The following is a 27,684-nucleotide window of genomic DNA, read 5'->3' as shown; positions in this document are numbered from 1 at the left end:
GAAAGTCCAGGGCCACTTATTAGTCCGCCCCTGAGAATGAACTTAACATCTCGAATAAAAACCTAAATCCTGTATACGAGTCAAACCCATTAACTGGTTAAAATCAGAATCAGGCAGAGATATTATGATGACCAGGAGCTTGTGAAAGTCATTCATCAGCGTTCGGTGTTAGTCATGGATGACCCTTCATTTATCACTGATCCAATGCTGGATATAGAGACATAGCGCACTGATTGGACGCAGCGGGGGGACCACGAGCGCTTCACGAGCACCGCCGAGCCAGAGCTGAGGAAACACATGCTCTAGCGCGAATTATGCGATTCCGACCTGTCCGTGCATTTTTACTCTCACAGTGCTTGCAGGTAGACATGTACGTCCGCACTGTCGGCTTTGTTGCAGCTCTGTGAGGAGATTGTAGCGGCTGCTCGTGCAACTCAGTAAGCTCCCTGCATCCGGACGGTCACGGCTGATATTCGGCAGATACGCACATGAGCGCAGCGAGACCTACATTTATCCCCAACCGAGTGTCCGTTTATTTTTTGCTCACTCAGAGAGGAGATAGAAACTCCTGATATCTGTCAACATCAGAGTGACTCTCGCGCTCTACGCTAAGAGCCCACCGGACTATCGTTTGGAAGGGAGTTGCTGTTTAAAGCGACTGAGGAGGACTTATTTGGTCTCCGGCTCTTTCATTAGAAACATTTCTGAAGAAGTTGTCTTCGTTTGGTGAAGTTTGTTCAATGGGATGCTGAAACACATCAACAGCAGGTAGGAGCTCTGATGGCCTCAACGTGAACGCTCATTTGCACTTTTACCCTTTTTAGTCCCTGCGCGCGAATAAAACATCCTAGACCGATCAGGGTGATATTAAAGATGGAAAATGATAACACTAATTTAAAACGCGCAATTTAATATTGATTTGTGTCGATGTGTAGCCTGTTATTTCATTGCATAATGTCGAATTGCAGTGGACATCTACAATAATTAGTTAGCTGCAGAAGTAAAATATTTTAATATTTGTAATAAGCGTAAGTCTAAAGAGAGTAGTGCACAAAGGTTGTAAATCTGTTCACGTGCGGTTCATGTAAGTTTCACTTTTAAATAAGTGCACAACACGGACTTTCACCTTCGCTTTATTAACTTGATCTGTTTGAGTTCACCGCTATATTTCAGAGAAGTGTATCATATGTTTATATAAAGCCCCACCGTTCGTAATTCAATGTTATGACAATATCAGTTCTTAGTAAATAAAATAAGTATGTTTTGTTTTGCAGGCTTTCGGCTTACCAGCACCTCTAAAATAATAATAATAATAAAATAAATAAATAAATAAAAATCACTTTCACTTTAGTGGAAGCCAAACGAAAAATGTATAATAAATATATATATAAATACAGCTTCTTCTTTTTTTCTATCTCATTCTCAATATGCTGTTTTAGAGCAATAACAATAATTACTGTAATAAACATATATATTACTAAAGTGGTTAGATTGGCATTGTTAAAATATCTCAAGTATGCTGCTCAGATGATAGACACGGAGCTCGTCGCTCTTACTGCTTTATCTGAAGAGAACTGTACAGCGACAGCTTACACTCATTAACGTTCTCATTCTCAGTGTTAAAGCTGTCTTGAAGAAGCCGTTTTCCAGGAAATCTGTACAGGTTAACCTGACTGCACATAGTCAAATCATTTCTCTTTGACTCATGAGGCTCTTCACTCCGGTTTTCTTCTCAGCAGTATATGAATGCTGAAAGAATAATTAAAAACAGAGTTAACTGAACACGATTGGTGAAGCTGATAAGCAAATATTCTCGCATAACCAAGTTTTTGTAAGCACAAAAAAAAAAAAAATTTGGTTATTTAGAACGTTTTATTTTAAGATAAGCATTAATAATGCAATTTCACAAAACACTTTCTGGCCCTAGTATTTTGTCTGCGTGTGTGTTTTCTTAACTGTTTTATAAAGTCAAAAATATTATGTTATTTTGGTAAATCATGAATTTGCTATTACATTTTACTTTGGTGCCTTAAATGGCAGTATGTAGTGCATCTTAATCAGTATAATGTCACACTGATCTAAACAGTATTGAATTTGAGAAAAATCTCTAAAGCACATTAAGGAAGAATAGACTTGCCAAACATGATGCTGTGTTACGAAAAGCAATGAACACACACACACACACACACACACACACACACACACACACACACACACACACACACACAAAATAATAAAAAGGTAATCAGTTATATTTTACTTATGAATGCTACCTGTAGGTAGTGTGTGGACAGATAAAGAAGCAATAAGCCTGCATGCAAACACACAGGCTGAAAACCCTGTAGAGGGGAACATGGAACTAAGGTATAACCATGTACTGTAATTGCGCTGAAAGCTGATATAGATGATAGTGATTGGTGAAAGATTCCTGGCCTATCCTAAATGGTCTTTTGTTTAAATGTTATTGTACAATACCTTGCGCTCTAAAGTCAGCGAGTGAACAGAGCACGAACATGGCCTCCCATTGAATCATGCCTCTAGACTGGCCTCCTCTATTTCCATCAACAATCTTTATATATATATATATATATATACACACACTACCGGTCAAAAGTTTTGAAACACTCATTCTTATAATTTTTTTTTTTTCACATTTTAGAATAATAGTAAAGTCATTAAAACTATGGAATAACATAAATGGAACTATGGGAATTATGTTGTGACTAAACAAAATCCAAAATAAATCAAAACTGTGTAATATTTTAGCATCTTCAAAGTAGTCACCCTTTGCCTAGAATTTGCGGACATGTACTCTTGACATTTTCTCAACCAACTTCTTGAGGTATCACCCTGGGATGCTTTTAAACAGTATTGAAGGAGTTCCCATCTATATGTTGGGCGCTTATTGGCTGCTTTTCTTTATTATTTGGTCCAAGTCATCAATTTCAAAAACTTTTTTTTTTTTTAAATAAAATTTTAGATTTATAATGAAATAAACACATCTACATTTCAAACATTTAAGCATTCGCCTTCAGATCAAAATATTTTTAAGATCATGAGAAACATTTCGGTCAAGTGTTTCAAAACTTTTGACCGGTAGAAATATATATATATATATATATATATATATATATATATATATATATATATATATATATATATATATATATAGAGAGAGAGAGAGAGAGAGAGAGAGAGATAGATAGATAGATATATTTAAATTTTTTTTTTCTTTTTTTTTACAAATTTCTGTCTTTTGGTTGTTTTGACTGTTTGCGGCCTTTGTCTTTGCAACTTGTTACAAAGGATTTGTCGCAATGGATTTGTTTGTGCGACTTGTGACTATATTTTTTTATTATTTTTTTATATTGTATTTCTTGAGTTTAGTAAAACTTTTTCTTTCAGGTGAAACAATTCAGTAATGGCGATTTTATTATTATTATTATTATTATTTTTAAATGTGTGCAAGTGCAGTAGTTACACATTTAGTTGTTCTGTATTGTTAAGACTTTTCTGATGCAAATATGGAAAAATATCTTGTTGCAAATTATTACTAGAACAGATTCACATATGCTGAACTTGTTGTATAGTGTCATGTTTGTTGGAATGTATGCTTGTACTGTATGTTCTGTATGTGTGTTATTTTATTCTCTACACAAGCTTTATGGAATGACACATAAGAAAATGTATGCACAATGAGAGAAAAGTGTATTATGAGGAATGTATTATTAAAACAAGGAGATTTTTAGCATACGTGTGTGTGTGTGTGTGTGTGTGTGTGTGTTTATGTGCTGAGATTCAGGAGACCACTGACTAATCTGAAGGGTAGTCGTAATACATTTTTGATGTTGCCTTGAACTTGACCTTCGTTTAGTTGAGAGGGTCGGGGGAGGGGGAAGCAAACGGACAACACAAAAATAAACTAAAACTGATTTTATTATTTCACATTAAATTTGGAGTGATTGATAGGAGCACTTTCAAACTTTGAAGTGTCATTTATATCATGACAGAAACAGCTATTTTTTTTTTTTTAAAGACAGGTCACAGTGTATGGGATGGAGAAAGTGTCCGCATGTTTGATCGCACATCAAATAAAGCAGCAAGATGTCACATATAATGGCCCTCTTTCCCTCATAAAGGCCAGTACAGATGTTATTGGCTGGGGGTTGTCATGGTAATGGGATTCACACAGGCTGGATTGATTGACAAACCTGTCCAGAGCAACCATATGTTTTGTGGTCTCTTTTGTGACTGCCTTCACACCTGCTTAAAACTCAGCATACATATCATTTCATTATTCAAAGCCCAATTTGTCAGTGTCTTTGTTTCAGTCATTCCCTGCCAATGTGAGGCATGGGAGCTAATTGCAGAAACATATATTTTCATGTAATGTGATTTTCAGCATGAAGGCAATAACTCTCTAACAAGATTAGTAATCATCAGGAGTGAAAATGATTGGAAAAGGTGAAAAGGCATTGTTGTTTTGATACTGTTGTCTTTGTTTGAGTGGATGTGTATTAGTGGAAAATGTCATGTTAGTGGTTGACCAATATATATAGCATAAGCCAATAAATCGACCGATATTTTATATTTTTACATTAAAAAATGTCCTGTTCTTCCAATTAGCTTTGCGAGCCGTGACAGTGGCGAGAATCGCCTGTTTGCATGTGAACGAGCCGTTCTCGAGCATGTGCTTGAGTGTTTTATTCTCCTTCTCTCTCCTCAACAGTTCCTTGTATCTTTTAACTGGCTTGTCTGATGATATGAAGGCAAATAACAATAAAACGTCTATTTTATAGCCTACTATCTAAACAAAACGATTGAAAATCTTTCAACGATTTAATCGCAAACCTCACAAGACTTGTGCAAATCCAGCGATTTCTTTCTGCGAAGCACGCATTCATGTGGCGCGCTCATAGATCGTCCTCTGAAATGCGTATTATATCTGTCTGGATCAAAACTGAGTCCCTCTGACTAATGAATGCTGCCCGACTGTCAGTCCATGAGACTCAAAGCAGGTCCAGACCGTGTAAACTGGAAGGGGTGCTGAATCTGCACGATAGAGCTACTTTATATTTAAAGCGCTTCAAGTACTTTATTTTAAGATTTATTTTCTATTTCTACAAAGAGACATTTTTAGTAAATATTATTGTAAATAAAAGTTCATTTAAAGTTTAGCAATATTTTTGTACATGTAATTTACTGTTATATTAAGTTAAGTGTGAAATCATGTACTGTATATCGGCATTATATCAGCCTCTCGGCTACCCCGCTCTCTAGATATTGCATCGGCCATTAAAAAACCCATACCGGTCGATCACTAATTCCTGTTTCAACACTTCCTTACTGATGGTATGGACTGATTCATCGACTTGTTAAATGTAGTCCATGAGCATTTGGGAGCCAGAATTGCATAGTTTACGCACACACTACACACACACACACATTGGACTGGAATGGCGTGTAACATTTGGAGCAGGCTCATTGCTGCCCAGCCATGCTTAAAGAGGGAGACACTGGCGTTTTTGCTGGCAACCAACACCAGCTCAAAGTTCAGTGACTTGAGTGCACATGCGAGATGATAGCCTTAGAACCACCGTGCCTCGTGCTTCTTATAGCCCCCATTCTTCTGTGTGTGTGTAGCATATAGTAGGTACTTGGTAATGCATTAGGAAGAGTGAAGTTAGTGGCAAATAATGTTTGTGACTTGTGACCCGTGACAGGATGGGATGCTATGCTAGACCTATGCAAGGCTTAATTAAAACGTCATGCAGGGAAGAAGATGATGATGCAGAGCTAAAATGAGCAGCTCGAACATATTGATGCGCTACTGTTGTTGCGCCGCTTAATTGACACTTTGAGAAATGCACCTTCACTCGTCTGTTAACAGTGGGAGTGTGCTAATATTTCAGAGAAAAAAGGAATTTTCTAGGTTGAAGACCCATCCCCTCGACCTGGACTCTTTAATGCAAAGCCGTTTCTTTCAAGTCTGTCTCTTTGATTTATGCTCAACTCGTCAATGCATTGAAAACGCTGAGAATACTTCAAATAGGATTATGCATGCACACACACACATACACACATTATTGTTGAAATCCACTCTTTAGAGACTACCAATGCTGTAAATAGTGTTTAAATGGTAAAATGGATCGCTAACTGTCTAATAATGCTATAACAGATAAACCATTCTTGTGGAAATGGGCAAAGAAATGTTCAGCTGTGTCAGACCACTGTACTGGACGTCTATACCCCTTGTCCTCAGGCATTCTAAAAGGCAATGTTCTCTTGAGGGCCATTACATTGACTTGCCAGCATACTGTTAAATGGATGGTGGTGGTTGCTTGCGTATGCCAGGAATTTGGGCAAAGTGGCACGGGTACTATAAAACAAGTCTCTCAAAAACTACAAGATCAGTCAGTGTGTTTTTATCTGAAAACAGTGGGAGAATGGGGGAATCCATTTACTGATTTTTAGAAGTGTTTTGTGTCTTCGTGGCCTTAGGTCACTGTACTTGGCTAATCTGGGTACTTTTTGGAGGGATGAAATCCGCTCACGGCCTGCCAGATATTCTTATTCTCCCCTCTTTTAAAGCAAAGAGTGGCAAATGACCTCTCCCTGTGAGCCGCTATGAAAAATTCATGGTCTCCTCCCTCTTCAAGCCATTATGTCAACATCTAAAAATACTTTATTTCACCCTGGCGCCAATGGTCAACGATAGACAAACCGCTACATTCACTATCTCAGGCTGGCAACACTTTTGGTGTTGGCAAATAAATAAATAAATAAAATTCCAGTTGCATCAAAAAGTTGGACAGATCTGTTGTGTTACTTGTGAACGTATGTCTTTTTGTGAAATATGCAGTGCAACCAACGCGAAAGACAAAGATTGTGTGAATTCTGTTGAGTGTGAAACGGTGAAATAACCGGCAGCTTTTAAGTTGGCTCCACCTCCAACCTTAAATCTGTTGTTTTTCTCTCCCTTCTTTTATCAAAAAATGTATTCGCCAACTTGTGTAAATTTCATCACATTTATTTTTGATAACGGTTATTGTACAAGGGAGCTTTGTGTTTTTATGCTGTGCTGTAGAATTTGCTGCCGGCTCTCACATAGTGCACATAATGTCCTCTGCCAACTGTCGAAATACATGTGTCAAATAAATGTAGGGTAGTAAATGAAGAATGAATTGTCAGTGGTAGTTTATTCATTGACGGATTTGTGTCTGTTTGTGTTTTTAATTGCTATGTGTACATTACTCAGCCTTCACGTCGTCTTTCAGCTCAGTTCCTTCCAGTGAGAGGAAATGATGTATGCAGTTGTGCACATATGATGTCATGTGCCTTTATCACATAGGGCTAACCTGCAAATGACCGGTGCCCTAAACACATGTCAGGGCTCAACAGTAAGGATGGCCCGCTGACCCAGGTGGGAAAGACTTTCAGGCAGTTGACAGAAATATAATGCCCAATGCATTTTCACTACAGTAAATCATTCATTTGTTTAACTTGTACATGTGTTTTTATGCCTTCAAAACTTAAACATTTGTTTTTCTGTGATGTATTTAACATTGTTTTTGTGAAATTGCTGATTTAAAGTAAATTTAAATGGCTAACATAGAATTTTTCGAAACTGCAAAATAGACTAATGATAATCTTGGAGCCGTCAATAAGAATGAGCTGAAAATTATTAACTGTTGATTTGCCAAACAGTAATGTTTAGTAAGCCATTGTTTTTCAGCAAAAGTGTGTCATGAAGCTGTATAATTTCCAGCTATTATTGCACATTTAAAACCTAGTAAATCAAAAAAATAAAAAACAAAACGTAAATTTATTATATATATATATATATATATATATATATATATATATATATATCCTTACTGTTGAGCCCTGTTTGTGATTTCAGATAACTGTGGATCGCACATTAAAGAACTGATCTATTTTACAGGGACATTATATTTAAATTATTGCTTAAATTTTTGCCCAAAATTATCATATATGCATATGTTTGTTTATTTATTTATTTTATTTATTTTACGTTTTAGCGTAAGCAAAAACTAGATTATGGAGTTTTGTAATAGATTGTAAATTCACACACTATTCCCATCTTCTACTATGACTCAATTTGATCAAATGTGTGTCCGAGTGTTGTGCTCCACTTGTAAGTACGATGTACCTGCCTGTGCATTCTCCGCGGGGCTCTGAATTTGGATTGGCTGACAGCATACCTGCTGTCAGACACATTCTTAGAGTAGGACAGGCCAATTGTCTGTGTGTCCAGACCTTACGACACAATCTTTAGGACACTTCACCTTTTAAGTTCTGCCTCATGCACTCAGCTTCACTACTGCCAGCACAATTTGAAGACTTCCCATCACAGACAGGTTACTCTTCAATGACCTCTTTAAACCCTGATTCATTGGACTCCGGAGACAGGTATGCTTTGTACTGCATATTTGCCTTTTATTACATTGTAGGGCTTTTACTAATAATAAATATGCTTGAACATTTTCACTGTCAGGATTTACTGATGTGAAGCTTGCAGGTGCATGTGTTTAAGATACTTTTATTGTCGGGAATGGATTGGCTTTTTTCTTGTTCAGTGATAATTTGCCAGGCAATAAATGATTGAAGAGAAAATACATATTTGAGCAAATTTGCGGTCATAGTTCACCAAGTGCCAGATGCTCTGATATTTTATTCTTCATTGTTCCCATTTTGATCTCATGTGTCCTCCAGTATCTTGTTTGGCATCCATATTTTATGAGTGCCCCAGTAAATAAAATGGAGGGCATTGTGTATATGCATGTGAGGATGTTTGAGGTAGGGATGTAAACATGAACCCTGCACTCCTGTGGTGGAAGAGGAGTTCACGTAAAGGTCTTTCGGGTTCTCGGTGAGGCCATCAGTCTTTCCTTTTGTCACTGATATAGCCAATCCAAACTCCCCCCGCATCTCCTTTCGGCTTTCTATGAGAGGATTCAAAATTCCTGCGGGTGCAGCTCTGTGGCCATCCCCATGTAGCCTTTTAAGTCCAGCTGCATCGTTCCACGCCAGATATGTTCATTAAGCAGAGGAGCGAGGCTTTTGTCTCCCTACGACAATAAAGACAGTGAGTGAGCGGAGTTGTTATTCAAATAACCGCCATCCCACTTGATTTCACAGCGTCTCAGGTCGAAAGGTTGTGCTTATATACAGTATATGGGGCAGTGGTGGCTCTGCGGTTAAGGCTCTGGGTTACTGATCAGAAGGTCAGGGGTTCAAGCCCCAGCACCGCCAAGATGCCACTGTTGGGCCCTTGAGCAAGGCCCTTGACCCTGTCTGCTCCAGGGGCGCCGTATCATGGCTGACCCTGCACTCTGACCCCAGCCTAGCTGGGATATGTGAAAAAGAAGAATTTCACTGTATATGTGCAAATGTATAATGTGTGATAAATAAAGAAAAATTAAAAAAAAAATTAATTATAAATTATATATATACATATATATATTTATTTATTTTTATATATCATTATATATATATATATATATATATATATATATATATATATATATATATATATATATATTATTATTATTATTATTATTATTATTATTTTTTATTATTATTTTTTTTTTTTTACTTAACCGTCTGCTATTTGTTTGGGCTAAATCACAACATAACATAAAAAATGAAATAAAAAATCCGCTCTTGTCTCTATTTTACCCAGCCTCTCTGGGACCGTTTCTTTTGTAGACATTGAAAAAATGTGTCTTGTGATATATGTTGCCTGAAAGTGCACGGCGCACCGTAATTTTCCATGCTATTTATTAGCCTTTTTTGGAGTGTTAGTTCTAGAAATTGATACAGAACAGTGCTCTTGATGGCTTTCTTTGGATTAACATCATGGAGGTAGAGAGGTCAGGATGAGGGATTCGTCTCTCTAATGGCTGTGATGAAATTTTTTGCCACTGTAATTTATGTGTGTTTCAACATAACTTTATGAGCACTTACTTTTGGAATGCAGTAACCCCCTTTTCCCATTAGTTTCAGTTTTACAGGAAGGCCCACTCAATATTGCTTTAAATACTATACGAAAACCACCAAATTATAGAATTATATTTTCCCCTAAGAGAGGAGGTAAAAGGGGGTGTCATATATAATTCATGCTGAAAGTTTTCTGTAAAAAAGGCGTCTAAATTTATGTGGCGAACGTGAGAGGTTCACTGGCTGCATTGTATGGTACAGAACATGGCAGGTAGTGTCTCTGGCCAATCAGATTCTTCCTTCCTCCATGAGAGAGAGAGATAGATAGCAGGAGGGGGTGAGAGACACATGAAAGACATAATGAAGGTTAGCGAAATGGAGAGCAATACATCTTGCACATTGAGCTTGCTACTTGTTAAAGCGACAGGGCCTAACCAGAAAGGAATTTGTTTGATGGATGAATTTTACCCATCTAATGGATACAAGCACTTGAAAAATGAAAACATCGATCCGTTCCCCAAGTTTTTTCCATCCCTCTAATGAGAATGGGTGTTACGGAAGATTTTGAGAGGGGAGAGTGGGGACCATCTTAAGCCGAGATGATTCGCAGCACATGTGTCTCGGGTTTCAGTCACAGCTGAACTGCCGCTTTCTCTATTGTATATATAACACGAGGAAGAGAGGACTCTCAGTTTGTCTCCCTATTGATGTGCAAATTCAGAATGGTTTAAAAAAGTTCCTGTCATTTTGCTGAAACCTTTTTATTTATTTTTTTAAAAAAATTTTTTTTTTTTTAACCCAGTTAGCCCCCAATTCAAAGTGAAAATATATATTTTTTTGCTTGTTGCTATGGACACAGTGGTTTAAACATGTTAGCTGAAGAAGTTGCCACCTCAAAATGTACAGTAGTACAGTTGCTTTCAAAATTGTATGAAAAATATGAATTTGCATTCTTGTGTCACTACTTGAAAACAAATGCAGATGTACTGTTAACAGTATGTGTGTGTGTGTGTGTGTGTGTGTGTGTGTGTGTGTATATATATATATATATATATATATATATATATATATATATATATATATATATTATTTTTTTTATTTTATTTTATTTATTTTTTTTTCATCATTCTTAACATCAGTTATCAGTTTTTATGACTGGAGCAGAGAGCTTCCTTAAGAAATAACAAGTTGGTAGATTGAACATGTTTGAACCCAGCCACACCTGGGCCACGCACACCCTGCTAAGTTTTGGGGAGTGACAATTGTATTTAAACGTACGAGTTAGGGGCCGTTTGACTGAATGCGTTCTTGCACTAAAGACAAAGTGCAATGAATAGAACAGATAGCAGGTGTCTCGAGACACGTTTTTAACAGTTGAAGTTCTTTTTTATTTGACACAGAGTCTAAAAAACGGGGCATCTCCTGTGCGAGACTATGAAAAAAACTGTCAGACATGGTGCAACAGTCAAAGACATCCGTCTAGCATATATTTACATAGAAAAAAAATTGAAAGAGGATAAAGTGGATAGATGCAAAACTGTGTCCCCTTTTAATCCCCTAAATTATTGTTCTTTTCTAGAATACAGAAGTCACTCCCGAAATTGCAACAGTTGACATTGCGATAAGCATAGCAATGTTTTTTTTTTTTTTTTTTTTTTTTTGTCTTGCGGCAGTTAACAAAAAACATGAATACCAACAGTTTTTTGATTTGGCTTTGGCTTTTTAATCCCTTAAACTCTTAACGCCTCCAATGGGGATGCTATATTGTGAAAAAAGTTTACGCTTGAAATGTTCAAGTCTCCGTATACATAAGTCAGGCATATGATGTATAATTTGAAAGCTTAGAATCTGAACTTTTCATAGAAAAGCATTTATGTACTTCTGCATTTATGTACTTAAAATAACAAAATAAGACCTCAAAACACTCGCATTGAAAATTTGTCCTTCACATAGCACATGAATGGACAAGTCATATATTAAATGAAAGCTCTCACTCTCAGGAATGTGACTTTACAGTTCATTTATTTGCCCTAATAGCACAGTTCGAAACATATTCAAAAGAATCACAAAGTATTTGTAAGTTATCAAATACAGATGTCTCTTTTATGCTCCGATAACTGCTGCTGTAAGCCCCAAATAGCTAAAAACTTTATTTCTGCTTTTATCATAGGAAGTTGTCTAAACAATTGCCATTGTTTACTTGTCAATGAGCTTGCTTGGCTGAATAATCCAATGTTATATCTTAGATGTCCAGAACAAAATAAGCCATCCAGAAGGAAAAGCATGCAAAACAAATCATCAGAAAATATGTTTTCGACTATAGATGATAAAATGTTTTATATCATTGCAAAGGGGAGGATCTCAGCTTTCTAATGACACCTAGATTGAGCTTCTACCACTCAGATGCCGATATACTCAATGAAAACAACGAGGGTGGTGCTTGAACTGAAAATTAGACTAAATGTCTACGTACGAGCACATCTGTGAGGGCTAAAATGCGTTAGAGCGCCACCTACGTTTCAGATCTGTATATTGTGATGGAATGTGATAGAGAAAAAAAAAATATTCTAGTGCTTTCTGCCACCTAGTGGAATAAAATGAGACTTTTGTTGATGTTGAGGGCACAGAACCAGAATTACATGTTAACAAAGTTAGGATAATAATAATTATATATATCTCTCTCTCTCTCTCTCTCTCTCTCTCTCTCTCTCTCTCTCTCTCTCTCTCTCTCTCTCTCTCTCTCTCTCTCTCTCTCTCTCTCTCTAGACAGTCATTTATAGATTGACGCTAGACCACAGGGCTGGTGGGAATAAAAAAGAGAAAGAGACAGTATTACAATTTTTGAATGAATCAAGACACACCTCTGTTTCTGTAATTTTCTAGCAACACACATCTGGTGCGTTTGGTTGCACACACATTTAGATTTACACAGATTTAAAATGAAATTACAGGTGCCACTAGCTGAATTTTTTCTGGGGTGAATTTGGTAGTAGAATGCATTTTTCACTCCTATAACTAACCAAACTCTGTGTACAAAGCAGAATTTAGCTGTAGTACCTGGTCCTAATTCCACATTTATTCATTTTTCTTTTTCTATGGATGCTTCATATGTGTTCCATTCTGTCTTTGTCATTAATCCTCATCTGTCCCAATTCAATATTTAGAGTCATGGCTCTTTCACTCTTGCAGTATGTTCCTAAAGCGCTGCATCCTTATCTGTCCCAATTGGGAGGCGATTGGCAGCGGTCACCGAGCAGAAGGGGTGAGAGTGTGAGGGCATGATGATGATGGTGAGGGCGTAGAGACGTGAGATCCAGAGCTTGCCGGGTGTGTGAGCAGGCCTGGCTGAATGTCACACACTTCGCCCCCTCCACACACACTTGCTCTGTGCTCTCATGGCAAACTGTTAATTAATTTGTAGCTTCCAGCCAGACGGGCCCAGCTCACGCAGCCAGCTGGGAGATGGTTTAGACCAAGCATGCACTCTCTGTGATGGCTCACTCTACTGGCAATGTGTGCTAGGTTACATCAGGTGTATGTGGGTAATGTCGAGCTGCATGTTTTAAGAAAATATCTGCATCAAGTGCCTACAAATCTTTACCTGTGATAAATTCCAGGAGTTCCCATGGTCATGAAAATATCAGGAAATGTTGTCTTGAATAAGTGAAATGTTGAAAAGTAATGGAAAAATCCATAGTAAATATAAATCTAAATTGTTGTAGTTTTGCTTTGCTCTTAAATATTTCATTAGCTAGTAATTGCACTTTGCAAGAGAGTGAGAGAGTAGAGTTGCCTGTAAGCCAGTTTGATACCATTAGACTGCCCTTTAAAGATCTTATTGGAGACATTTGTACACTAATATGTATGTTTAAATTTATTAATTCAAAAGATTGCTACCTGACATTCAAACTGAAATTGAAATCCACCCAGTAATTTCTATAATATATATATATATATATATATATATATATATATATATATATATATATATATATATATATATATATATATAAAATTTTATAGAAATTACTGGGTGGATTTCAATATGTATGTTTAAATCTATTCATTCAAAAGATTGCTACCTGACATACAAATTGAAATCTATATATATATATATATATATATATATATATATATATATATATATATATATATATATATAATTTGTATGTCAGGTAGCAATCTTTTTTATTTTTTTTTTTTATTTTTATTATAGTCATGAAAGTCTAGAAAGGACATAGAGAAGTCATGGGAAATTGATTGATGAAAAGGTGTAGGAATATGTTAAAAGACACTGAAGTTGTCTTGTATGTAATCATCAGAATAAGCAATTGTTCCACCGAGTAATATAATTCACTTGGTGCACTGATATTGAATTCAGCTTATGTGCGGTCACAGGTGTGTGTAAAATGGCTATTTTACAACAGCTTTGGATTTGACTCAGCCAATCAGAATTTTGAGTCGTAAATATGTTTTGTAAATACAGTCAATACCATTTTTATAAATGCCATTTTAGTAGATCAGCCAGGTGCTACTTTAATCTAACCCCAACTTGTTAGTATATCATAATTTAAAATGAAGATTAGGGTGAAAGAGACAGGGAGGTTCAGGCTGAGTTTTACAAAGTCCTTTTTGTGTCATCCATCAAGTTTTCAAACTTAGGCTTAGATCCCTTACCTAACATCCCTGCTGGTTTTCCACCTTCACTTCCTAAAGATTTAGAGGAGGTGCTGGAGTTTTTGCTGGTGCTCTCAGCACCATCCATCCATAACTAACCAGTGAAGTATAGATAATTTGATCTGCAGGGCTCAGTGACTGCTGAACTCACTCAGCTCACTGTCATTAATGACAAAGTCCCAAGCATGTGAAGAGTGAAGGACAATAGGTACTACATTGAGTCAGTTGGCTTGCGACACATTTGCATGGCACTAAGTGCATCTCAATGTAATTAAGATGGACGACATTGAAATGAGAGCGGCTATCGTTGTATGTATATTAGACTGCAGTTAGATACAGTCAGCTTCCTGAGCTGAAAGACCCCATGAAATCAAAATTAGATTTTAGTGGTGTTTAGTCCTTGTGTTTTAGCTTACACTCCTTAGTGTACTTCTAAACATTGATAAAATTAACTTTTATCAGATATATGCATTTAAATATTGCAATATTTCTCTTATGGGAGAACTGACCAACAATATTGATGACTCAATTTGCACTACACATATTTTTGTACAATCAAATGCTCTATGGAATGAGAACCGACAAGCAAGTAGCAAGTCATGGTTCATGACTGTAATGCAACTAAAGCCTATAGAGCGCAAGAGTACGGTTCTGTAAGTACAAGTTCCATTAATTTTCTCCATAGACAAATACATTTTTAACGATATTTCATTATTTGAATTTGTATTTTTAATTTTATTTTTTTATGTTTTTAATCTGGAATTCCTGCGGATCAACTACAATTCTGGTACATCCTAAAGAGAAAGATCCACCAATCAGAAAATTGCAGGGAACAAACCGCAGTAAAAGAGCCCAACAGTGACAGCCTACTTCTATGATGCACTGTGAATTATCCAATCGAATCAGTCTTCCTAGTTCCTACACTCTCAAATTACTTATTATTTATTACTTATTATTACCTAAATTACTATCCTTGTAATCAACAACTTTAAATCAATAGTTTTCTAGTTTTCTATCGTTTATAATTTGATTACGTCTTTCGCAATGCTTTATATGAATATAGTTCATTCCTCATTAAAAAAAAAGACGTTAAAGGAACATTACAGGTTCAATACAAGTTTGGCTCAATCAACAGCATTTGTGGCATAGTATTGTTTACCAAAAAAAATAATTTTGACTTTCTTTAAAAAAAAAAAAAAATAAATTGAGGCATTTACAATGGAAGTGAATGGGGGCCAATCCGTAAATGTTAAAATACTCTCTATTTCAAAAGTATAGCCACAAGACATAAACAATGTGCATGCTAACATGATTTTAGTGTGATAAAATCGCTTATGTGACTCATAGCCTATTTTACAACTTTGTTGCCATGGTGATGTAATGTCACAAACCCTAAAATGACTGTAAAAATTATGATTTAAACAACTTTACAGCTCAAATAATACATGAGTTTTAACAGAAGAATTTATGTAAGTGCTTTTATAAAATTATAAGCTTCATATTTCTGCCTTTAAACCCTCAGAAAAGTGGCCCCATTCACTTCCACTGTAAGTGCCTCACCATAACCTCGATTTTTTCTTTTCTTTAAAGAAAAGGAGTGGCGAGTCAATAATTTTTTTGTGGTAATCAACTTTATGCCACAAATGATGCCGATTGAGCTTAACTTGTATTGAACCTGGAATATTCCTTTAACTACAAAATCTTTTTTATCTGATTTTCAAATACTTCTCTGCTTCACATCAAAGTTTGTAATGTTGTGATTTACCTCTGAACCCTTCGATATGTCTTAACAAAACTTCCTGTCTCAATAAGAAAATGTCAACTCAGGAAAGAAAACTGCTTTTGTGAAGTGAAATCACAGGATCTTAAAGTGGCAAAGCTGCTCAGACCACCAATAATTACAGCTCACCTGTGATCTGACAAGCTTTTTGACAAGTAAAGCTCCAGGAATCTCAGTTTCCCACATGAATGTCAGTTGGGTTTTACAAGACCGATTATGTTCATGTCATGCGTTTTGGCACAGTCTCGTACCACAATGCATGATTTGTAACCATTGTTGCCTTATCAGTTGTTGTCATCTCTTGCCTTGCTTGTTAACCAGATGCTGCTCCTTGCACCTGGGCAAGGGTTTTGTTGAAATACATATTTTAATTTTTAAACTTAACATGTATTATTGGAATATTTTTCAAGACCCACCACCCGAGAGGAGTGGTTTAGGTGACTATGCCGTGCGTTATGAAAAGTACATATCTTCACAGAGCCTGAAGAGCTTTCAACAGCCTTTCATCATTTCTGCCCCTCCCATGAGCTTGACTGGTCTTCGCCCACGAAATGGAGTCTTCTGCTCCCCCTTCTTATTTTCTACATCTCTCTTTCCCTCTTTCTCTCTCGCTGTTGACATGGCGACGGCTTGTAAGCTACAGGTGTTCGTGCTTGCCAGAGTAATGGTGGAAATGGGCTCTTGTACTGAACAAGAGAAAATAACCACTTCACTAAACAACATTGATTCTGGAAAGTAAAAAAAAATGCATCTCATAAAGCCTGGCTGGAGGCTTGGAGGTAATGTTTGCCTCCTCTGTCTGTTTTATTTTAGTGGTAGCATTGTAATTGTGTCAAAGAGAGTGAAATAGAGAGAGACAGTGTTTCTCTGTTCTGTGTCTGGCTAAGAAACCGCTGCCCTATAGCACAGTTATATCCGCATATTAAAAGTATTAGCAAACATCTTATTGCTTAATTTGAAACACAAACAATTCTTCTCTCTTTTTTATTCTGTCTCTCTCTCTCTTACCGCACACTCTCGCTGTAGCTCTTTCACAATGAATCAAGAAGCTCCTTTGGTTGAAAACCAAAAGCAGCATGCTGTGATATATGTTGCTGTCTGTTGCGCAGCGGCAGAGACCCACGGTGCTTTAAAATAGTGTTGACATCAACATTTCTGCATTTGTTCTCAATTTAGCTTTTTTTCTCCCTTCCCCCTTTCGTTCTCCCAAGTGGGCACATTGACATTTTGAACAAAATCAGGCCTGCCACTCGGGCTCCTACAGTAGTAATTAAAGGGACGGTCTGTCATATCAGCATGCTGATTCAGTCCTAAAAGAGTCACCACTTATCCTAATTTCTGGAAGCAAGAATTGCAAGTACGCTATATATACTGTAAGTAGTTGACTGTTTATCTTTACTCAAAGGAATAGTTCACCCAAAAATGAAAGTTTTGTCACCATTTATTCACCCTAAATGTCCAAGCCTATATGAGTCTCTTTCTTTCATGGAACACAAAAGGAGATGTTACGCAGAATGTTAGCCTGTCACCATTCACTTTCACAATATGCATATTGAAAATGAATGGTGTCTGAGGCAAGCATTTTGCCCAGCATTTCCTTTTGTGTTACATGAAAAAGAAGAGAGAGAAAAAGAAAGTCATATGGGTTTAGAACAACATGAGGGTGTGTAAATGATGACAAAATGTTTATATTTGGTTGAACCTTCCCTTTAAGTGTTACCTGCAGCCATTGAGCAAAAGCTTTATATTGATTTCATCCCTTGTTAAAGGAATAGTTCATTATTATGTGTTATTCACCCAATGTCCCAATGTCGTTCCGAGCCCAATTCAACTTTTTGAAGAATATTCACATTGCTTTCTTCATACAATGACAGCTCATAGTGACCAAGTCTTTCAAGCTCCAAAAATACCAAAAAACACTATTGAAGCACTATAAAAGTATTCAATACCAATTGCATGCTACGTATATTCTATCGAAATTGTAATCACTTCCTGACGAAGCTCGCATCTAGAAGACTTGGGAAACAGTGCGCTAGTTCGAATCCCTAGTCCTGGAGTTCGCTAGTTTGAATCCCAGGGCGTGCTGAGTGACTCCAGCCAGGTATCCTAAGCAACCAAATTGGCCCGGTTGCTAGGGAGGGTAGAGTCACATGGGGTAACCTCCTCGTGGTCGCTATAATGTGGTTCGTTCTCGGTGGGGCGCATGGTGAGTTGACCATGGTTGCCGCAGTGGATGGCGTGAAGCCTCCTCACGTGCTATGTCTCCGTGGCAACACGCTCAACAAGCCACGTGATAAGACGCGTGGGTTGATGGTCTCAGACACGGAGGCAACCCGCCACCCGGACTGAGGTGAATCACTACGCGACCACGAGGACTTAAAAGCACATTGGGAATTGAGCATTCCAAATTGGGAGAGAAAAAAAAAGAAAAAAAGAAACGGAAATAGACTCATATGGGCATAGTCATATAGACCTTTTTGATACTTGTATTGTGGTTTGGTGTCCTTTTTGAAGCTTGACTGCCAGGGTCATCATGAACTGTTGTTACGTATGTGGTAAGAGCTGTGTAAAGTCACTTTAAAGATCTCTTACTTTGTTCCACAGGGAAAAATAACAGCATACATGTTTGGAATGACATGAGGGTGAGTAAATAATGTCATAATTTTCTTTTTTTCCCCTTTTTTTAATGTGAACTATTCCTTCCCTTTCTGGAATAAGGCAACTTTAAGACAAATACACCCAAGCCATACTGCAGAAAGCAATATATATAAAGTGCAATGTGTATCTTGGCTTAACACTTTTAGTGTTGTAAAAAACAGTGTCACCTGTTGAAAAAAAGACCACTGATAACACAGCTCAGACTTTCACTTGTTTTTGCTAATCTCATTTGACTTTTCCAGAGGTGACTGACATGCACTGTACCGTAGCAAGTTTTCACTCAGGGAAGGCCATTATCCCCACTCTCTTTCTTTCACTTCCTGCTCGTTCACCATCCCTGCCAAGACCCTCAAATGGATTTACTCCATTATCAAAATTCAATTTTTCCCTCCATCGCAGTGGCCCTCTCGGAGCAGCGTGGGGCATTCAACCAATCCTCCTCTCTGCCTGTCTCATCAGCATCTGCTGCAGAAGAGCAAAAAATCTTAATTGTGTTTGGTGAGAAGTGGCCACCGCATGACTAATGAGCCCCACAACCCCACTGAGAGGCAGCATTGCAGCGTGCACCCAGGCATCCGAAACCCTCTGTTGATTTTTCACCGTGGGCATTGCAGGGTCTGGGTCACACAGACGGGTTAGGCTTTCTGTACTTGGATTGCTCTATATCTGTTCTTAGGGTCTAAAGAGGTTAGGGATTATGACATGGAGGCAAAATTGACCTCCTTTACTAAATTATTTTAAGAGAAGATGTGATAAGACTGTCTAGGTATGTTTGTTCCTGTCATTGCTATCCGTTTATTCCCTTTTACCACACATGCACTTTCTGAACTATTCACTGCACCCAAAATGTTTACACACTATTGAGTTGGAAAAATCACAATCAGGCATGTATCATATGTGTTTTTAACTATAGTCAGTGATTCCAAGACTGAAATGAATAGAGTGATTCTGGCCAAGGTACAAACAAGGCAAATTGAATACCCGAGTTTTGACTAGGGATGACAATCAAACAAGTTAAAAGAGAAAATTATAGTTTCCATCAAATAAAACATCAAAATTAAAATTAGTAACACTGTCCAATGTTTTGTGATACACACATATAAATAGATCAAATTAAATAAATAAATAAAGTGTGTATGATTATGCTTAAAGATTAAAGTTATATTAAATTACAGTTACTTAAATATGCTCTATTTTTTTATTTGAATATCAAACTTCAGACCTTTTTTTATTTTTTTTATGAAAATTGTTAAGAAGCTGAAAACAATAGCTGCGTTCACCATACTGGCCAAAAGAATGTTGTTTTTAATGCAGTGGTTTTTACAGTGGCCTGTCTCATTAAGTTAATAACAAAAGAAAAAAAAAATTATATGCATGACTGTGCTAAGTTTGAAAAGTCACATCTGGTTATTAAGTGGACTTGTAATATGACATATTTCTTCCTCTCTTGCATTTAGCGGGGTAATAAATTCAACACATAAATACAAATTAATTTAGCCAGCTGTCAACAGGCTTAAAGGCTTAGAAAAAAAATAAAAAAGAAATTAAAAAAGTTTTTTTTTTTTTTTCACTCTCCCAACTAATTGACACTGTCAAATCTGAGTGAGGAAAAAAAAAGCAAATACAGCTAAAGACTAAATAAAATTATTATTGCACAAATGACTACACTGAGTTCAATTTTTACAGTTCCTTCATTTTGGGTATAACAGCTGAAATACAAATATGCCAAGCATTCAAAAAATAAATATATGAACGTAAATATATTGTATTTTTAAAATGTGATATATTCAAATATTCGATAAAATGTGATATATCTGATTCATTTATTGTAGGTCAAATGCTTTTTGCTTATATTTATTTAGTCCATGTTGAACATAAATCCAAACTTTGAGAAACATGACAGACACTAATGCAAAACTTATTTCATTCTGTTTGTTTGTATCCTAGTTCCTCATCTGGAACCAATAACTGTGTGCATGAACAGTCCTTCCATTGTTTAGGAAGACAAGAGATGTGTCTTAGACAATATGCCCTATTTTTTTTATTGTTTTTTTATCATTTTGATAATAATTTTTGCCAAGATTTTAATGCTGCTGCATTTAGAGGTTATTCATTTTGCGAAATGTCACTGTGAATAGTTAGTCAAATTGATTCAGCATTTTTTTCAGTACAACTCAATGCTCTCCATGATCATTTGTTGAAGGGTATTTATCCAATCCTGCTGAATAATAATGGTCCACTTGCTTTAATTTAATATGAGGGGCTACAGTAAATGACAAAATGAAATATTCTTATTTAAACACTTCAGAGAGCCAACATTTATTTCCCTCCTCTCAAGCTGTTTAACATAAATACCTCTTTTTTTTCTGAATAGGATTTGACCTCTAACCCTACACTTTATTTTAAAGCAGGCAAATCAGGGTAATTAGCTGAGCGCTGCCCTCGTCTTTCACAGTCTCCTTAAAACCTCCCTCTACTGAAGCTCCATTAATTGCCTTCCTTTCTCGTTCACTTATGTTGGCCCAATAGCAGAACAAACATGTTTACAATCTGAACTCACTGCACATTTCACAAAGTTTCAGCTCTCTGTTGCCAGAGCTTTTACTTCTGGATATAAATGCCGACAAGCACCCGTGTACCAGTTCTCATTTGTATGCATTTATATTGCACAGAGGATATTATTTACCTCTGGTCTGGCTGGAAACTCCAGGGAGAGTCCACCCATATGAGCTCACAGCTTATAGATAGAGTTCTCCATCTGTTTGGACAGGAGGGATAGAAGTTATGTGATTCAATGGGAAAACATAAGGGATGTCTTCCATTCTCTTTATTTGTTAGGTGAAAAAAATATATATATATATCGTTTAGGAGGAACTTTTTGATCACTTGTTTTAGCCCTGCAGTCATATCAGAAATGAGAACGTTTTGCTCCAGCAGTATTAGAGTATGCCCATCTTCTTATGGCCATACCACCCTGAGCAAGTCTGAGCTCACCTGGTCTCGGAAGCTAAGCAGTGTTGGGCCTGGTTAGTACTTGGGAGACCGCCTGGGAATACCTGGTGATGTAAGCTTAGGGGCAGTGGTGGCTTAGCGGTTAAGGCTCTGTGTTACTAAACAGAAGGTCGGGGGCCCCAGCACCGCCAAGATGCCACTGTTGGGCCCTTGACCCTATCTGCTCAAGGGGTGCCGTATAATGGCTGACCCTGCGCTCTGATCCCAGCTTAGCTGGCATATGTGAGAAAAAAAAAAAAGGAATTTCACTGTATATGTGCAAATGTATAATGTGTGACAGAAATAAAGGCTTCTTTTTCAAAGTATGCTGACCATATTTAGAGGAAAAGATACCAAACTTCATGCCATCCTCTCTTGTATGTGTGGAAATGAAGGTGTCCTGAAATACACACACTCCTCAGAAGGTGGCCAGATGGTTTCTTAAATATTGCCTGGTGAAGAAGGGAAATTGTGTAATTTTCTCTTCTGCTAGTTTTGCAACATTTGTTGTTTATTTCAGCTTGAGAAATGCCAACAGTCGCACCCAGGCGTTTTGGGGTTTTAATTGAGCAGGCCACCCAGCACTTCCACTTCTGTTTAGTCTGTCTGAAGCAGTTTACTCCTCTGATCTGAACAGCTACCAAGTTGTGAACTCAAACTCTTTGTGCCTCTTTAGCTTTGCAGGAATGGACATTTTGTGTTGATAAAAGCCAGAAAGTGTATGTGCTTGTGTGTGTGGGAGGGAGGGAGAGATCAAAATCTCGCAGCAGGCCCCTGAAAAATCTCATGTCCAAAACGTATCTCTGTTTCCCCTTATGCCTAGCCGCTAATTCCATTATCCTATTTCACAAACAGCCAGACCTGTTTACTTTTTACTTTTGACAAATTCCCTCATTATTCTGCCAATTCTTATTTTTGGAGCACGCATGGTAACAGGCACAAAGCCTTCCCACATTAGTTATGTGCCATTTATCCAGATATGCAGAAGAAAATACTGGCGGTACATCTGCAATCTCCAATCTTATGCGGATTAAGGCAGGTAATTAAGTGAAATAATTGCACACTCTTGTTTGTATAAACAATTGTTATTGTAATAATTGGCACTGGTGTTCCTCCAAAGCCCAGGATTTATTTTAGAGTGACACACAATGTGGAGCACAAGGAGTTTTATAGTGATTCACCTTCACCTTCAGAGACATTGTAGTGTACTGTACAGTACACACAAAGTGATAGTTCACACACACACAAAAAAAACAAAAACAAAAAAACAACTGTCATAATTTAATCACACTCAGGTTGTTCCAAACCCATAACTATTATTATTATTATTATTATTATTATTTTTTATATATATATATATATATTATATTTTCTTTTTTTGTTTTTTTTTGTTTTTTTTAAACTTTTTTTGGAACACAACATTTTCAGTTTCCTTACATGGAGGAAAAAAATAATAAATCACAGTGTAGGTTGGAAAAAGTATGGGAATCCCTCGGCTAATGACATCAACAAATGCTAATTAGAGTTAGGAGTTGGCAAACCTGACATCCAATTAATGAAACCATATTGGAGGTGTGGGTTAGAGCTACTTTAACTTATTAAAAGCACTCAAACATTTTGAGTTTGCTATTCACAAGAAGCACCTGCTGGCATGGACCATGCCTCACAAAAAGAGAGCTTAGAAGACCTACGATCAAAAATGGTTGCTTTGCATAAAGCTGGAAAGGGTTAAAAATTTATCTCAAAGAGCTTAGATATGTATCTGTCCGCAGTTAGAAAAATGTCTTTCATTGGAGACTATTTAGTACTTTGGCTACTCTTCCTAGAAGTGGCTGTCCAGCCAAGATGACTTAAAGGGCACACCAGCAAATGCTCAGTGAGGTTAAAAAGAACCCTAGAGCAACAACTAAAGACTTGAAGGAGTCATTGGAGGTGGTTAACATCTCTATTCATGAGTCTACTAAATGGAAAACATTAAACAGGCATGGTGTCCACGGCAGGACATAACGAAGGAAGTCGCTGCTTTCCAACAAAAAAGCATTGCTGCATGCCTGAAGTTTGCTGAATACCACCTTGACACTCCACAATGCTACTTGTAAAATGTTTTGTGGACTGATGAAACTAAGGTTGAATTGATTTGGAAGAACATGCAGCACTACGTATGACGTAAAAAGGGCACTGCATACCAACATGAAAACATCATCCCGACGGTGAAGTACGGTGGAGGGAGCATCATGATTTGGGGCTGCTTTGCTGCTTTGGGGCATGGACCGCTTGCCATCATCGAGGGAATAATGTATTCCCAAGTTTATCAAGATAACCTACAGGATAATGTCAGGGTGGCTGTGCACCAGCTAAAGCTCAGTAGAATTTAGGTGATGCAGCAGGACAATGACCCATATATATATTGGTTAGGTATAGGTTAAATCTGTGGAGGAGAGGAGAGGGCAAAGAGAGATTATAAAAGAAGAGACTGGGAGGGATCCTGAGTAAAGATGGCATGAATAGAGTGGAGAATAGGACTTTGTTGACAGCATTTATGTAATTTAATCTGACCATCTGGGGGAAAATCTAACTAATTTAAAGAGCTGGAGAGGGAGGCAGCCTCTAATCTGCTCTCACAGCCACATTGATATTCAGGAATGCACAAGTGCCACTGAAACACATAACTGAGCCTATAACAGCTAGACATTTCCAACGCTAAAAGCCCAGTTGGGAAAACTCAAAAGATACAAGCTGTTACAACAACATTTTTATTATTATTATTTTTTTTTATATATAGCTGGCAAGTGACTTAAATGTGAGGCATTTAATACTTTGATTTAATTTCCACGGCCTACCACCCTTTTTACTTCTGCCCTGTTGTTTTTTGGTTTTAAACTTAATGAGAGCAGTTGGCTTGTGTCAGTGGAGAAATATCTAATAGAATTAGAATGGTGTCCTGAATGTCAAATATATAAGGAAATAAAATCTATTACAAATACAAGTAAAGCGATGTCTAGATCTTACATTGAACTATTTATTCTTTCAGTTGAAAACTCCAAATGAAGTTTGCAAGAATCTCATAATTTGAGTGCTATTTAATGAAACAAAAAGAGTAATCAAACATTTACTTGTAGGTCTTTGTTGGTATGTTTTTTTGTTTTTTTGCATCGAGCAAGTCCTTTCATAATTTATTTTTATTGATAAGCATGTCATTTTACGAAACACAGGATTAATTGTCCTAGCACCTGTCTTGTTGTTTCTCACACCTGAGTGTGGTTTCTTACACCCCACCGGATCAGAGTATGTGAGTGGAGTGGCAATAATTTCCCCTCCACACTCAAAGCATTCTTTAATCACTCCGCTCCAGAACCACTCCAGGTTGTCCATTTCCCGCTCCTCGCTCACTCCACGCTCCTGGATTAGAGACACCCCGCTCAGTGTTCGCTCCATGGCTAAATTAGTGCCTAACTACCTCTCCACTGTGAAGTTATTTCAGTATGTTTTTAAATATCACAACCCTCCATGCAGAAGATGTATTAAATGAAAATAAATACACAATACTAGGAGAAAAGCTACAATGTGCTTCTTTGGAACACTAACATTAGCCCCAAACTAAATTAAATTATTTTTATAGATTACTTTTGAAACATGTCTGCAACATTCTCTGGATTTAATAAATAAATGATAATAATTAAAAAAAGAAAATCATTAAATTAAAAATATAAATTACCAAAAAAAAAAAAAAAACATTATTAGGCTTATGTATTATTGCTTAATTATTGCCTATTATTTTCTCTTGCACTTCTTTTAATTAACCTTGCACTATAATTCTGTGAACGAAAAAATTACATTCTCACTTTTTTAATCAAAACTAGATAAGACTATCAACACTATATGTCTAATGCAGAGTTCACTTCTAGAAATACTAGATTTAGAATTTTAAGATTTTAAATCTACCTCTTGCTGTTCGCATTTGCTGAGCTTCTTCATCTGCAAATGTATAATGCATAAATTAGCCTACGGCACTAAAATAAATTTAGATGGCAATTGATCAAAGTCAAACTATGCAATATTAACATATTGATTAGTTCAGTTGGTGTTTTAGGTCATTAAAAGTTCAATTGGTATTTAATGCGGGACATAATAGCATACAGTTAAGATTGCGATGCATTAGATTAGAATGATTATATGATTATTCAAAATATTTAATAGGGGAGAGAGATATAGGCCTCTATATGTATTACTGACCTTTAGATTTTCTCTCCACATGTGAACAAATTATCATTGTGTTTTCTGGACACTTCTTTTAGGATTTCACAATGAACCTTTGATCATGGTAATCACCTCCCCACTCGTATTCTCCTTCACCGTCCCGTCATTAATTTTCAATAAACGCCAGCTGATGTAGGAATAAAGAGGTGAGACACGAGCATGTAGTTAACTCAAGCTTTACCCCAAGCTTACCTCAATAATAGGGAGCATGAACAGTATATAGAGAGTGAAAGCGAAAGTAACCTTCATGCGGGAGGTCGAATATTACCAAGTGCTTTATGGTTATATCAGAAATTCCTTCATGCCAATACTATTTAAAACTGCTTTTTAACATGTGGTGAATTATTGCATTAAGGCCCGTTAACAGGTGTTGTGCTCATGATGGAGCATTAGTGGAGTGCTCTTGAAGCGAGCGAAAACAATGACGCTCCGATTTTTTTTAAAAACGCTCCTCGCTCCAGGCAAAATCATGCCGCTCCACTCACATACTCTGCACCGGATACACAATATTCCCCAGTGATTCCTCAGACCTGAGTAGCAACTTCAGCGTGCCCCAAATGTGCAGCTCTAAGGTGGGAATAGTGTTAGCACTTCTCTCTCTTTCATAACCTCTGGAGTGAGGTTTTCCTCACCCATCTTGCCTCCTCTCCAAATCTTAACCTTCCTCTCTTTCCTTGTTTATTTGTTTGTTTCTTTCTGTCTCTATTTCCGTATCATCATGATGGGTGAAATTAAAATATTCACTGCCCATAAATGTTTTTAACCAGCTCTGAGACTGTTTTTGTATATATGTTTTATTAAAAATAACACAGTTTTATCCATATGCCAGTGGCATTATTTAGCTGTTCCCTATCTGTCACTCACTCAACGTTGTGTTGATGTAGTGACACTAGGGGTCACTCTTGGGAGCCCCAATCACCTTTGCTATATTCAGAAAAGGCCAATGAAAATTGGCAAGTGGTATTTGCATGCCACTCCCCCGGACATACGGGTATAAAAGGAGCTGGTATGCAACCACTCATTCAGGTTTTTTTCTCTTCGGAGCCAAACGGTCATGCTCACTGAGCTGAATTCTCACGACTGTTCAATCACCTCTGCTGGATCTGACAGCGCATTTCAGCGGCTTCTCCCTCCTCTGCAATGGTGCACTGCAGAGAACGCCCCTAGGTGCTTCGGCAGAAAAAAGAGAGTATATTTTCCTGAAAGAGTATATTTCTCTAAAAGAGCGGCACACACGGAACGGCTTTTTAAAGATGCGTCTTTTTAAAGATGCTTTCCGATTGTGTGTTATTCCTGGTTGCGGTCGTTACCTCTCAACTTCAGACGATCACGATCGCTGTCTTTCTCACTGCGAGAAC

At 37.2% G+C, this 27,684-nt stretch overlaps 1 protein-coding gene and 1 pseudogene across 1 annotated transcript in view; both read left to right on the top strand.

Moving 5' to 3' along the window:
- Window positions 1-706: 706 nt before the first annotated feature.
- The window catches only part of LOC127444333 (teneurin-3), a 103,835-nt gene continuing 76,857 nt past the window's right edge, over window positions 707-27,684 (top strand). The window contains exon 1 of the mRNA XM_051703626.1: window positions 707-768. The gene's annotated coding sequence lies outside the window, so the exon portion shown is untranslated. The remainder of the gene's footprint in view (window positions 769-27,684) is intronic.
- LOC127444466 (uncharacterized) lies at window positions 22,035-22,149 on the top strand (annotated as a pseudogene).

This window comes from Myxocyprinus asiaticus, chromosome 7 (assembly GCF_019703515.2).
Source record: "Myxocyprinus asiaticus isolate MX2 ecotype Aquarium Trade chromosome 7, UBuf_Myxa_2, whole genome shotgun sequence".
Lineage (NCBI taxonomy): Eukaryota > Metazoa > Chordata > Actinopteri > Cypriniformes > Catostomidae > Myxocyprinus > Myxocyprinus asiaticus.
This window is presented reverse-complemented; position numbering and strand designations above follow the sequence as displayed.